Source organism: Rhinolophus ferrumequinum, chromosome 2 (genome assembly GCF_004115265.2).
Source record: "Rhinolophus ferrumequinum isolate MPI-CBG mRhiFer1 chromosome 2, mRhiFer1_v1.p, whole genome shotgun sequence".
NCBI lineage: Eukaryota > Metazoa > Chordata > Mammalia > Chiroptera > Rhinolophidae > Rhinolophus > Rhinolophus ferrumequinum.
Genome location: NC_046285.1, coordinates 63,987,739 through 64,000,918, shown reverse-complemented (window position 1 = coordinate 64,000,918; position 13,180 = coordinate 63,987,739).

Here is a 13,180-nt window from a genome sequence, read left to right as displayed (position 1 = left end):
AGGCTATCTGTTGCTTCAACAGGGTACCGGCCCTTTCTCTCCTACATTCTGCAGTGACACTGGAGCCCCCAGAGCTTGGGCATAAATAACCCCATCTTAGCCCCTCAATGCAGCATGCCAGCCTCTACCCAGCAGGCCCTGCACCTGGCACGGCAGCCCCTGGAAGGTGATTGACATGCCCTCTGGCTACCTTCTAACCCTTCCAGCCACAGCCTATGCATTCATGAAGTTTAATGTTTCCAACCCCATTCACTGTCTGGAACTAGCTGAAGGGAAGCTGCTACCAATCAATGAGTAGATCTACCTTCCTGCCTTGGTGCTCAGGCCCGGGAAGAGAAACTTAGAAATGTTAGGGTGCACTTCGGGCAATATTATGGGAAGGGAGTCCCTTTCCTAGGCTGGACACACTCTCCAAGAGCTTCTGGGGATGAAAGGAGGAGGCAGAAAGTGGTCTCTAAAATGTTTATGTCAGAGCTCAAAAGTAAACTCATTACTTGGTCACTTTGCCGTTGTTGTTTTTCTTCAAGCTAAAATATTACCCCAAACAATGGTTAAACCAAACACAATTTGTCTAGGAATGGCTTTGAAATAACATAATACCTAACCTGATTTCACATCGATCTTAATAGCTTTTTTTTAAAAAATGCAGGTATTGGTTTTTCTTAAATAAGAAACAGTTTGAAGAATTGAAAATAATCTCTGAGTACATATATGTTGATTTGCTCCTTCTCATTCATCCAATGTCCCTGTATTGAACACTTATGACAGCTCTACATCACTGGCCGAGAATAGCAGTGAATAGACCCTTGCTATTCAAAGTGCAGCCCTAGACTAAAACGTGGACATTAGCAGGGAGCTTGTTAGAAATGCAGACTCTTAGCCACATCAGACGCCCTGAACTTGATCTTGCATTTAACCTTATTCCCAGGTGATGTATTTGCACACTAATGTTCTGAAAGCACCAGTGTAGAGCAGTATCTCCCAACTTTTTAAAATTATGCATCCCTGTCCATTAAAAAAAGTCGTATCTCCAATATGTGTGTATATATTTATAAATTATATGTGTACTACTGTAACATGATACATTATATATTTTATAAAGAATGTATAAAAATTAAAATTAAAATAATCTAAAAATAGACATAGTAATTTCTTGCCATTGTCTCCTTTAATAGATCATCTTGAGCACACAACCACTTTGCAGATCTCTGGCCATGAGGCTAGTGCACTGGGCTTAAGATAATGAAAACTCAGGTGGATTCCTGGCTTTGCTTTTAGTTCCCAGGAGGGCTGGGGATAACCCACAGCACAGCTCCAGCTTCACAGCATTTTGGTTGCAGAGCGAGAGGTGATGGAGAAGGGGAACAAGCCAAAGAGGAGTCATCACCAGGGAGAGGCTGATGATCATAAATGCAGCCCGAGTAAGAGAAAGGAGACCCCAGTTCAGTTACAGGTAGATTCACAATCTAAAGGGAGTCTACTTCTTCAGACTGGTGAGAAGTGAAAGCAGGTGCCTCACCGGGAGAATAAAAAAGGCGAAAAGTTTAGAGATAGGCAGAAATGGGTTCAAATCCTGGCTCTACCCTTTATAATCTTGGTAAATTACTTAAACTGTCAGAGTCTCCATTTCCCGTCAAGATTAATAAGAGGTCACCGTGGACTGTGGAGAGCTTTCAACAACCTAAAGCCACTCCAAGAAACCCACCTTGGCTTAAGGTCATTCATGAGGAAAGAGACAGAAGAGGCAAACAATTCCAAATGAAAACAACCTGTTTTCTCAACTCACTCCAACTGTGATGGTTAATTGTATACGTCAACTGGACTGGGCTGTGGGGTGTCCAGATAGTTGGTCAAACATTAATCTGCGTGTGTCTGTGAGGGTGTTTTCAGATTAGATGACATTTACCTAGGTAGACTGAGTTAAGTAGGTTGCCTTCCCCCATGTGGGTAGGCCCAATCCAATCAATTGAAGGTCTGAACAGAAGAAAAAGGCTGACACTCCCTCAAATAAGAGAATTCTTCCTGCCTAATTGCCTTTGAACTGGGATATTCACTTTTTTCTGACTTTGGACTCAACCTGAAACATCAGCTCTTCCTGAGTCTGAAGCCTGCTAGCCTTTGGTGGAACTATATTGTCAGCTCTCCTGACTCTCCAGCTCCTGGCTCACCTGGAGACTATCAGCCTCCATAATCACACGAGCCAATTCTTTATAATAAATTTATACATATACACCAAAAATCTAGGTTATAAATTTTCGCCACATATGAGTGTCAGGAACTGTGAAGAGTCTGAGGCTTTCACTTTTTCGTAAGCTAACCATCAGTTAGCTGCCACTGTGGCAGTTTCGTATGCTGCCACAGTTTCATGGGTGCTAGAAGCATTCAATAGTCCTTTGTCTCTGACTGAAATTCCTTCATCAGAGACAAAGGAGTATTACTTACAGCAGTAGCAGTAGCCCGAGCATCTACATTTGCCGGCACTAATTCCCTGAGCCCCAGCTTCCACAGGGAAGAGAGTCAGGTGACGCCTGCACAGACAATGTATTGCATTGCAGAAGAGGAACTCTGAACTCAGAGAACCCAAATCTCTTATGATAGGCAATGGACATGCCTGTACTTTGCTCTGCAAAACCTTATCTCTATCGTTCTATAGCTATTTGCTATAAAAAACATCCTTACAGAGATAACCCAGAACAAATAGTAGTTAGTGCCTCACTCACAAGACAAGCAGAAACATGAGAATGCCGTGGAATTGTCTCTCAGCAATGAGCAGTACCTTTTACTTTGTTCCTCAGAGCTTCCTGGCTACCAAAACCAAGAGATACATATTCCTCCTAATAAATACATAGCTGTCACTTAAAATGGAGCGTGACTGTTAATTGAAACTTTTTTTCTAGCCCTAAACTGTAAGGAAAAATAGGCACTTGGAATCTTACCTAGAACATAAAGTAAACAGCATAATAGATAATGTATTCAGTGTTTTACACAACAGGAGGATTTTTTTTTTCTTACAGCCATTTCTTATAAGGTATGGAAAATCAAGGAAAAAATTAAATCAAATCTCTGTGAAGATATTTTTATGAAGACATTCTATGTAGTTTAATAGTAATAAAGTTTTAAATGTCTGATTTTCAACATGTTAATATTTACAGGGTATGTACAAATAGCCAAAATTTAGTCTAATGCAAATCATGGGAAAGAGAACCCAGTCAATTGTTTATCTATTTGTTTATTTGTTTTAATATTTGTAGAACTCAGATGTTTGGATTTCTCTACCATTTTGATAAACAAAAGGACCTTGTACAATATATTAGAAAAGAAACATGGACCACCTATTCTGTTCTATACACTGTGCTATTTACCTACTGCACATACAGGTGAATAATACATAGTCCTCACATTGAAGAAACAATCCTAAACATCTCAAATAGTTTGTGTGTCTCCCACCCATTTTCTTCCCTGTCACCAATACACGTGGATGGCTTAATTCTACAGAAGGGAAGAGAAGCTCAGCTTGTTCATATGCAAGCAGTTGGTGAGCAAATGGAGGCTTCCTTATTTGGATTGCATTTCATGAGCTTCTTTACTTCAGAGCTTGCACTGAGCTATGTGGTAACGAATAAACAAATCTAGCTAAATTAATGAAAACTAAATAAAGTAAATTAAATCAGTTCTCAGTCACACTAATTGCATTTCAAGTGCTTGGTAGCCACATGTGGCCAGCGGCTACTATAGTGGACAGTGCAGATATAGAAGATTCCCACCATTGTGGAATGTTCTACTAAACACAACTGTCTCATAGTATGGCTTTGCTTATTAAGATGTGGTCTTTGGTTATAAACTGGATATGCCCCAGAGTTGGTACTCCCAATTTTCCATAGTAGCAGATTACTCAATATGTCAGACTAAAGCCCAAATGAGATAGATATATAGATAAACAGATATATATAGAGAGATAGATGAAGATGTATACAGATATAGATAAAGATATTTATTCTACAAAGGTACCCACACTTTACATTCATTCTTATGGAGGAAAGGATCAGCCAGCCAGTATTAGCAGAATCAACCCTCTGAACTTTATATCTGAGTACGGGACAGTTTCAGTAATTCTTTGTGGCTTTTCCCTTATTATTGAAATTTTCCTAGTTGCTGTATTCTCGGAGGTGATTTTGTTGGAAAGTATAAAATCTGTAATTACCACAGTAGCTCACAGAAGAATTAGACAGGGTATATGCTTTGTAAATGTCATTTGATATTTACACGTGGCATTTCAATTCCTCTAGTGTTAATGCACCACAGAGATCTGTGCATTGTTTCTGAGTTGTTTCTTTTGTTAATTTTGATTCTGCTTGCAGCAGGCATTTTAGGAGTTAGTGGAAAAGTTACACTTTTGTGTTTTATAATGCCATTGACACAGAGCTTAACAAAAAAATGAGAATCCAAGAACTATGTGAGATTTTCATCTCTGATCTACTGTTTCCTTGAATTAATTATTGGAGAAGTAGAATGAGCTCCCAAAATATGATCCTAAGAGTTCAAGGATGGGGAAGAAATAAGACAAGTCCAGATGGACATACAAGTTGATTAAATGTAATAATGAATACATATTCCCATACAATCCTTTTTCGAATCTTACATTTAGTTTTTATGGTTTCCATTAGTGGTGTAACTAGGATGGCTAATTTCTCTCAACTCAGAAGTGGAAGCATTTATATTTCACCTGTTTTGGCTATTGGCACCATTTCTTACTAGTAGTATCTTTGATGGGCAGTTCTTGAATTTTCATAATTGTCACAGGTGTTTATTTCCACGAATGGAGTTGTTCATCTTGCAAATATTATTTGAACTTTAAATATTTTTAAATTATGTGGATGCTCTGGGTTTGTTTGTTTTTGTCATATAAGCTGGATCTTGGATATAGTGATCCTTTGGCCAACTTTGGTACTTTTCTCCTTTGCATAATTCTCACTAGAGCTTTCAGTAATGTACTCATTTGCACATGTTCACTCCTATATTCCCTTATTATTAATAATCCAACATGATCTTACAAATGCATTAGAATTTTATAACTTCTAACTGCACTTCCTTTAAAAAGTTTTTAATAGTTTTAAAATTGTAATTCAATCCAAATTTAAAGAACATAGATATGAAAGAACTTTTTATTTCCTTAAAATGAATATTCATAGCCTCTCCTCACTCCACCTCACCCCCCGTACTCCTGTAAAGATACGTATATAACTGTTAACATCAGAGTTAGATCGGCTTTCTATGCATATAGGTGTATGCATATATTTTGCACAAATCTAGGATCATATATGTTATTGTACAATATGAATTCTTTACTTCACAATTTATCCTGAACATCTTTCCTATACTATAACATCTTAAGAAATTATATAGCATTCTAGAATATCAATGGTTCAATAGAAGTCCAATGTTGGCAAATACCATAATTTATTGAACTATCCCCTTGTTGGATAATTTGATTGTCTCTGACATAGTGGCTTTATCATAAATAATCTTTGACTTATTCACTCTAGTATATATTTACATGTTTTTGTTAGTACAGAAATTTCTGAAAATTATTAGAAGTAGCCAAATTTTAGTAGTCTTCTATCCTTATGTAACAACCCACCTTAATTTTGCTCATCCAAAGCAATAATTCTTAACTTACTTGACTAAGCCCTGTGGAATCACTCATTTTCTCATCATTCTATTCTTCAACTTTTTGCTCACTTGTCAATGCCTCTTTTTTATACTCCCTCTTGTTCTCATCCTATCTTCCTAAAAACTTATTCCTACGTATTTCATTAACAGGAAGGCATATTTAATTAACAATAACTTAATGTTTTTCTTTCTTTCTTTTTTATTTGCATTTTGCATTTTAACAGGGATCAAACCCTATATTAATAAGATGAGACTAACAGAGGTGTTGTAGGCAGCTGCCAGAAGGTTGGAGAAGACCCCTATAAATGAATCATATGTATTGCTTATTCTTCTTATTTTAAGGTTTTGGAGCATAAATGCTACCCGATCTCTGTTTATTCATCAGTTAAGTTGCAAATATGCTTGACACTCCTCAAGGTTTTTGTATGGGTCAGGGTGGCAAACTATAGAGTTAGCAACTTCAAGCAGAGATCGCATGTTATGGTAATGCTGGGATGCCTAGTGCAGTGCCAAGCATACAACAGACACACAATAAATATGTGCTTTTTAACTGAGCAAGTAACAGTGATTCAGGCTGTGATCATCAATCTCTAGACTGCTGACTTGGTTTGCTTTTGCTGCCAACGCTCGCAATTCTGTTACAGATAATTTGCAGGAGATGCTCATAAGCTATGTTCATGGTTCCTTCATGTATAGAAGAAAGAATAGTCCTACAAAATGTTTAGTGAGTCACAGGAGGGGAAATGAGAAATGGTGGTAGACTGGAAAACCTCCATCCCCATTATGCAAAAAACATGAACAAGACATGGCTCTGCCAATATTCCAATAAGGGAGACAATTGTTTAATGAATCATTATTATAAATGCAATAATAGAATAATATATATGGTAAAATGTAACAAGAAGAATGAGCCTTTGAACTTTGCCTAGAAAGGTCAGGGAAATCTTCACCCAAGAGACACTGTTTACGCAGGGTCTTAAAGGATGAATAAGGGTTTTTTATGGGATGAGAGAAGAAACACAATGTGCAAAATGGTGAAAGAATGTATCAAGTTTCATAAACTGCCAATATTATGATCCTGGAGTACAAAGCATCGGGCACAGAGTATTGAAGGATTAGAATAGAGAGGTGGACCTGGAATTATCACAGACGCTTTGTGTTCTGTGCTAAGGAGCTGGGCTTCTGTTCTCTAGGCCAGTGGTTTACCATCCTAGCTGTGCATTAGTAATGCCTGGGGACATTTTATTATAAAGCTCAGCCCCCACCTATATGTGTTTGAGGGGGTAGCAGAGATTTTAGTTCACCTTTGGATGGGACAAGTTGGGGATCCTTGTGGGGCATCAAAGGTGGAGATAGAATTATCCCATGAGTCATCAGATACATGAGTCTGGAGCCTTGCAGAAATCTGTGAGCCCTGAATCTCTATGGGTACAAAGCATACATGATGCATTCGTCTAAGTATATGTAAAGTTGTGCTTGAGTCCCGACCTAACAACATACCATCTCTGTAACCTTGGATAAGGTGCTTCGTTTTGAGACTCAGTTTCCTAATTCGGAAATGAAGTTGCTAAAGAGCCAAATGAGATCATAAGTGAGAGTGCAGTTTTATTATTATCATTAATCACTTATACGTATGCAAGAGAAATATTTTCTTTGTGTGCATAGGGTGCAGAAACAAAATAGCAGACCAGGATCAAGTGATGTGTCTTTAAGTCTCAGTTTTGTCATTCTTTACTGGGTGATCTGAAGCATTTGACAACACTCCTCATACTTCAACATTCGTTAAGTAAAAGTTGGACAAGTTTAGTGGTTTTGAAATTTTGCTCAATGAAGCATTAGCATTTTTCAGTGAGATAGCTTGGGCTCCCAAGTGATAAAAGAGTGGGGCGTGGGGAGACTATAACACTCCTACTTTTAGCTGGCTTATATATTGGACTTTTTTGTAGGGTTTTTAAAAAGAAAATGTTCTGAAGCTAGGAACAGGAAAGTCTGGAAACTTCTGAGTCAGATGATCTCAAAGGAGCCTTCCACCTGGAACATCCTATGGTTCTACAATGTTGTAAATGATATGCCCTCCCCAATCCCTGCCCTCTCCACTAGGTTGTGCAGAGAAATGTTATGAAAAAGTTCCCAAAGCTACAGGATGGTTCTCTAAAGTTGCTTACTAACCCTATCCAGATACCAAGTGATGTTATGCCTACAGCTGTATTCTGTCACACAACTGAATATTGTGTTCTTTATGTTTTATGTAGTAACATTGCAGGTCAGGATGGAAACGTCCACATATATGCCACCTTTAGTGTGTGCCTAGACCCTCTACAGATCCAGTTTCTGTGTGTGCATTTGGGTTCTCTGGGAAAGGATGTTGTGATCGACTATTAATTTCTAATATAAGCATAGAAAGAAGAACACAGGTACATATATTAGTAGTTTTTCATTCCTCTTAGAAGCAAAAATTTGCTTTTAGTGTGGCTAGTACAGCTTAATTCCAATATATGCAGCCACTTTTACTTTTGCACACAGGGGTTCTATGCCTGTGAGAAAAGTAAATGCCATAGCTCTCTCCTACGGCAGCAAGGGAATTCTGTCCTAGTTAAACAAACAAACAAACAAACAAAAATTCTTGTTCAATAAATGTAAGAGGACTTCCTCAACCTGATAAAGAGCATCATCTTAGTGGAGAAAGACTTACTTCTAACATGAGGAACAAGGTAAGGATGTCAGATCTCACCATTCTATTCAACAGTGTACTGGAGGTTGTCACCAGTGTGATAAAGCAAGAAAAAGTTTCTGGCAAAGGACTTTTATCCAGCATATATAAAGAGTTCTTACAACTCAGCAATAAGAAGAAAAATAATCTAATTTTTAAAATGGGTAAAAGGTTTTAACAGACATTTCATCAAAGTAAATATATAGATGGCATATAAGCACATGAAAATATGCTTACTATCATTAGTGAGTGAAACGCAAATAAAAACTGCATGACATGCTCTACACATCCACTAGAATGGCTAAAATAAAAAAAAGATTGGCTCTGCAAAACGTTGGTGAAGACATAGAACAACTAGAACCCTCACACACTGCTAGTGGAAACGTAAAATGGTATAACTACTTTGGAAGACAGTTTGGCAGTTTGTTAAAAAGTTAAACACATACCTACTGTACAACTCAAACATTTCACCCTCTTCTAGGTATTTACCCAAGAAAAACAAAAACCAGTGTCAACTCAAAGTTTTTTACGCTACGCTCACAGACAATTTATTTTTAAACCCCAAACTGAAAACAACCTAAATGTCTACCATCACCACCTGTCTACTCAGCAAATGAATAAACAAATGGTAGTATAGCCATAGAATGGAACAGTTCTCAGCAATAAAAGGATACAACTATAGATACCTGCAAAAACAGATATACATCTCAATATAATTTTTTGAAGTGAAAGAAGCCAAACAAAATATAGATACCATGTAATTTTATTCATAAAAATTCTAGAAAATGCAAATTAAACTATAATAATTGAAAGAAGATCAGTAGCTGCGTTGGGGCAACAGGGCTCGAAGTGGCAGGAAACAAGGGAAAGCAGGAGGAAAGGATCACAGAGATGATATGGGAGCACCCCCTACTATAGACATTTTAACTCTCCCTTTCCCTAGTTTCTTAGCTCTTAGCCCCGGCTTCGATTACTCTTCTAATCAGTTTCTGAGTCCTACACTAAAGATTGCTCCTAGCCTGAATCACAGGATGTTTCTCACCCCGGCATCAGATAACGACTTAAAAGCTGAGAAGAGAGCAGACTCACAGATGCTGGTGCTTGGGTTTAGCCAGGCTCCTTCGAGCACCTCATGCATGCCCCAGCCCCTGGGCCCTAGCCCTTTCCTGCCCTGCAGCCTGCAGTACCAGCACGCAGACACCTTCACCACAGGGTTTGGTTTTGCTGGCTTGAAGACAAATGGTCTTAGAGTTCATTAAGACCCATAGCTTCATATGGCTGCTCCAGCCCCACTTCTTAGCATTCTTACTCCTCTTCTGGGGCTAATGTCGGCATCTATAGACAATAGACTATTAAAAAAAAGTCACCTTTTAAACAGAAAATGGAAGGCATTTGATGCAGAATTTTTGCATGATGACATAGAAATAATTTAAAACTAGTGTTTGTTCTGAATGTTGGTAGACCCTTCATAGCTTGGTTACAATGAAACCTTGAACTGAAGATATTTAATAAAATAACCTTTAAACCGTAAAAAAAAAAAAAAAAAAAAAAAAAGCCTGTGACTTCCCAACACCCCTCAAGCCATTCAGGACCTCACTCTTGGACAATTCCATCCCAGAGACCAAATAGGTTTTAACATTCCCCCAGGCCAGTATACTTGTTGATTGTAATCACTGAAGCCTAATGTTCTTTCCAACCCATTCTGGGCCCAGCTCCTGGACAATTGATGCCACCTAAATGACTGGTTGAATGGACACAGGCTCTATAGAGCTAACAGATTTATTAATTAAAATCTATTTTTCCTTATTTAGGGGCCTTGGGGATACAGAGGATACCCCAGCAAGATTGCCAGTCCCACACGGTCTTCCAGGCAGATCTCGAGACCCCTTCCTCTCATCTGAGATCAGATAGGGCGAGAGTTCCGTGAATCCCCCAATATGTAGGGACAGCTCTACGCCCCTGCCCAGCAGGAAGCAGATACAGAAGAACAGACCTCCTGTCCCTCAAATTCCCATAGAGATTTTATGGGGATCACGTCTCTCAAGGGAAAAACAAGGCAGGCAGTTAGAGATAGGCATCAGGTTTCTGTATTACCACACAAAAGACCTCCCTTCTCCGCCCAAAACTTCCCTTTCTCACTGTAATTATCTATCCCTATGAGGAAACAAATGATGCAAAATACCCAACTAAATTAAACCGGTCACTCACACCTGTGCAGTACAGGCCACAACTGCCTTCATTTCACCTGGGTCTCATTATACCATCATTATAATATCATACATATGCCTGGAAGTTCATTAATATCATTATAACATACTGAATTCTGGGAAGGAACATGCGCAGTCTAAGACTATGAGGTAATAGCCTCTTGTCAATCACAGGTGTCAATCAAGTGGCCCCACACCAGGAAAGGAACAGCCCATTCTAGAGAAAAAAAAGGGATAAAAGCTCCAAGTCTGCCAGTCAGGGCCTTTTGAACCTCTTCTTTTGTTTGGCCCGCTCCAAACTCTTTGGAGTGTACTTTTTCTCTTAAAAATGCCACTTTGGGCCCTTGAGCCATTCTCTACTGCTAGAGTCTGCTCCTATTTCCTTGGAGTGTACTATCTATTCTAATAAACTGCTTTTTCACTACTTTACCTTGGTATTTCATTCAATTCTTTGCTTGAGATGCCAAGGACCTGGACACCACACTGAGGAAGGCCCACTCTCCGGTAACAGAGAGACATGAAAAAACATTCTGGGGTGAGACATGTTCATTATTTTGATTGCGGTGACAGTTTCATGAGTATACATATGTAAAAACTTAACCAAAATATAATCTTTAAATATATCCATTTTATTATATGTCAATTACAACTCAATAAAGGTGTAATAAAAATTAATTACCTGTCATTCTTGGTGATGATATTAGTCTTCTACTTTTACTTCATTAGAAAGAAACCCATGCAAGTTACAACTCGGTACCAGCTTTTGTATAATGTGCAGAGTATCTTACCACCAGAAAAAGTTCTTTATGTTGCAAACAATAATATAAACAGAACCACTTTAAAATGGAGCCAAAGCTGCCATGCCAGGGGAACTGCCTTGCAATTCTTATGCCTCAAATCTTTGAAATGTTAAATGAGGACAAAATAACCTTTGGACTGGGCCTTAGCAACCTTGTGCCTTGCAAAAGAATTGTTTGCAAAAATAAGAAAGCAGTCGCTAGACTAAAAATTAAAAACATTGTTTAGGATTAACATTGCTATGTTACCTGCACCAATAGAAATACCTTCCTTCTATTGGATGTAATTGTTCCCCTTCCCTTTCTCATTAACACCCATTTCTTTGTCTCCTAATCAGAATGCTGTTTGAGCTTCTGCCTGAATCAGTGTGGTCCTGCATAGCTATTCTTACTGGGCTCAATAAATGCCTGCCTGCTGCCTCTCAAAAACAGAAAAATTAAAAAGAAAGCATCTGTGGAACTTAAGCAAGTTACTAACATCCCTGGGACTCAATTTTCTCAATTTTAAGAAAGAGTTGCTTCTACCAGGATAAAAGGTTCCTTTCATAATCTCTAATCTTTGAAGTATAAACTACATTCAAGAAGATGGACGAAGTCCAAAACTCTGATACTTAAATCTTGATGATAAAAGAAAATGTTCTAAGAAAAGGTAGTGCAGCAGCATTATAATTTGACATGCAGACTCTGACTTTGGCACTTGTACCATCAGCTTCTATGGATTCTTTCACTGATTTCTCTATTTGTGAGACATCTTTGGAAGATTAAGCCTGAGCCCAAGCTGACTGGGTCCCACCCAGAATAACAATCAACTGGTGGAAGATTCGAGGGATCTGAAGTCCCTGTGTCACTTGAAATTTCCTTTTAGACCTTATTCAATTAGTGTAAATTTGAAGTCTCCATGAGGTTGAAATTGATGTGAGCTAAAAAACCAGAATGCTTTAAAATTCTGTTCCAAAAATCCTTCTTGAATGTTTACAGACAATGCTTTCTGGAATTGAAAGAAATGTGAATAATTTTACTAATATTAATCTTATTCTCCAAATAAAATTTTAAAAAACAAATAATACTAGCATTCATTGAATGCTTACTTGGTTCCAGCTGCTGTGCTTAATGTTTTATGTACATTAGATCATTTAATTCTCAAAACTATTCAATATTATTTACTATTTTACAAACAAACAAAAAACCCCCAAGGCATGACTACCAAGAGACATGCACAGTGTCACACAGCTAGTGAAGTGCCAGGTATTAACTATTCTCACGAAAGTATTTATAGATCATGAGTGGAACCTGAGTTATGGGTTTTGGATTCTGCTCCATTTCACTTCTAATTTACCGACTGGCCTTCAGGAAGTCACTCACTAACCTTGTTCATGTCTTAGTGTCTGCATTTTGAAAATGAAGATAACGATATTCTGCTAACCCACACACGGAGGACATAAGAAATATGACACAATCGGATGGCAAAGAAAACATATTTGCATTGATAGCACCATCTTTTATAAAAAGTTCAAAAACACTTTTATAGATTTGGTATTTATCATTTATAGGTGTATCCCAAATGTCAACCAAATTAACAATGTTTTTTTAAGATCACCATAATACGGGCTCAACACTTCTATCCCTTTAGGAAGTGGAAAACCCATTCCCTTTTCCACTACCGCACCTTTGCAGAGATATCTATTAATTGGTGCTTTCATGGACACCAGTAGTTCTCATTTCCTATTCTTGCTGAATTCTGAATTTTGCTGTTATCTCATCTTGTGATTATTCTCTTTGCTCTGTCTTACACAAAA